The sequence below is a fragment of the Colobus angolensis genome, unplaced genomic scaffold, assembly GCF_000951035.1.
Source record: "Colobus angolensis palliatus isolate OR3802 unplaced genomic scaffold, Cang.pa_1.0 Scaffold622, whole genome shotgun sequence".
Taxonomy (NCBI): domain Eukaryota; kingdom Metazoa; phylum Chordata; class Mammalia; order Primates; family Cercopithecidae; genus Colobus; species Colobus angolensis.
This window is the reverse complement of record NW_012119844.1, coordinates 313,866-316,075: the sequence shown is the minus strand read 5'-3', so window position 1 is coordinate 316,075 and position 2,210 is coordinate 313,866. Positions and strand designations below refer to the sequence as shown.

The 2,210-nt window shown below is 40.9% G+C and overlaps 1 pseudogene across 1 annotated transcript; it reads left to right on the top strand.

Moving 5' to 3' along the window:
* The first annotated feature begins 594 nt into the window (after positions 1-594).
* Positions 595-1,953, top strand: LOC105527426 (annotated as a pseudogene). The gene has a single exon (XR_001004227.1). The product of XR_001004227.1 is annotated as a dnaJ homolog subfamily A member 1 pseudogene (transcript).
* Positions 1,954-2,210: the final 257 nt, after the last annotated feature.

The window sequence follows — 2,210 nt, the reverse complement described above, 5'->3', positions numbered from 1 at the left end:
GACCCAAAAGAGAGACAACAATCACTGCAGTTCAGCTCATAGGAAGCCACACCCATAGGAAAAGAGGGAGAGTACTACATCAAGGGAACACAGCCTGGGACAAAAGAATCTGAACAACAGCCTTCAGCCCTAGATCTTCCCTCTGACAGAGCCTACCCAAATAAGAAAGAACCAGAAAACCAACCCTGGTAATACGACAAAACAAGGCCCTTCATCACCACCCAAAAATCACACTAGTTCACCAGCAACGGATCTAAACCAAGAAGAAATTCCTGATTTACCTGAAAAAGAATTCAGGAGGTTAGTTATTAAGCTAATCAGGGAGGGATCAGAGAAGTGTGAAGCCCAGTGCAAGGAAATCCAAAAAATGATACAAGAAGTGAAGGGAGAAATATTCAAGGAAATAGATAGCTTAAAGAAAAAACAATAAAAAATTCAGGAAACTTCGGACACACTTTTAGAAATGCAAAATGCGGGAACTTTCCAGAATACTCGGTGAGAGGCAGAGGAGCGATAATTGCCGGAGCTGCGCACAGCTCCGCGCTCCTTTCTGCTCCCTCACACACTGGCCTCAGCCCACACCAGCAGTAGAAGATGGTGAAAGAAACAACTTACTACAATGTTTTGGAGATCAAACCCAATGCTACTGAGGAAGAATTAAAAAAGGCTTATAGGAAACTGGTCTTGAAGTACCATCCTGATAAGAATCCAAATGAAGGAGAGAAGTTTAAACAGATTTCTCAAGCTTATGAAGTTCTCTCTGATGCAAAGAAAAGGGAATTATATGACAAAGGAGGATAACAGGCAATTAAAGAGGGTGGAACAAGTGGCGGTTTGGGCTCCCCCATGGACATCTTTGATATGTTTTTTGGAGGAGGAGGAAGGATGCAGAGAGAAAGGAGAGTCAAAAATGTTGTACATCAGTTCTCAGTAACCCTAGAAGACTTATATAATGGTGCAACAAGAAAACTGGCTCTGCAAAAGAATGTAATTTGTGACAAATGTGAAGGTAGAGGAGGTAAGAAAGGAGCAGTAGAGGGCTGCCCCAATTGCTGAGGTACTGGAATGCAAGTAAGAATTCATCAGATAGGATCTGGAATGGTTCAGCAAATTCAATCTGTGTGCATGGAGTGCCAGGGCCATGGGGAGCAGATCAGTCCTAAAGATAGATGTAAAAGCTGCAACGGAAGGAAGGTAGCTCGAGAGAAGAAGATTCTAGAAGTTCATACTGACAAAGGCATGAAAGATGGCCAGAAGATAACATTGCACGGTGAAGGAGACCAAGAACCAGGACTGGAGCCAGGCGATATTATCATTGTGTTAGATCAGAAGGACCATGCTGTTTTTGCTCGACGAGGAGAAGACTTTTTCATGTGTATAAGCATACAGCTGGTTGAAGCATTGTGTGGCTTCCAGAAGCCAATATCTACTCTTCACAACCGAACCACAGTCATTACCTCTCATCCAGGTCAGACTGTCAAGCATGCAGATATCAAGTGTGTACTAAATGAAGGCATGCCAATTTATCATATACCATATGAAAAGGGTCGCCTCATCATTGAATTTAAGGTAAACTTTCCTGAGAATGGCTTTCTCTCTCCTGATAAACTGTCTTTGCTGGAAAAACTCCTACCAGAGAGGAAGGAAGTGGAAGAGACTGATGAGATGGATCAAGTAGAACTGGTGGACTTTGATCCAAATCAGGAAAGATGGCACCATTACAATGGAGAAGCATATGAGGTTGATGAACATCATCCCAGAGGTGGTGTTCAGTGTCAGACCTCTTAATGGGCCAGTGAATAACACTCACTGCTGGCATTTAATGTGCTGTAGTGAATAAGTGAAGGACTGTAATCATAATATGCTCACTACTTGCTCTTGGTTTTGTTTTAATATTCAACTATAGTAGTGTTTAAAAAAGTTAAATGAAGAATAAACACAGATATAAAAGCTCAAATAAAAAAAGAAATGCAAAATGCTCTGGAAAGTCTCAGCAATAGAATTGAACAAGTTGAAGAAAGAAATTCAGAGCTCGAAGGCAAGGTCTTCGAATTTAGCACAATCCAAAAAAAAAAGAAAACAGCATAAGAAAATATGAACAAAGTCTCCAAAAAGTCTGGGATTATGTTAAATAACCAAACCTAAGAATAATCGGTGTTCCTGAGGAAGAAGATAATTCTAAAAGCCTAGAAAACATGTTTGGGTGAATA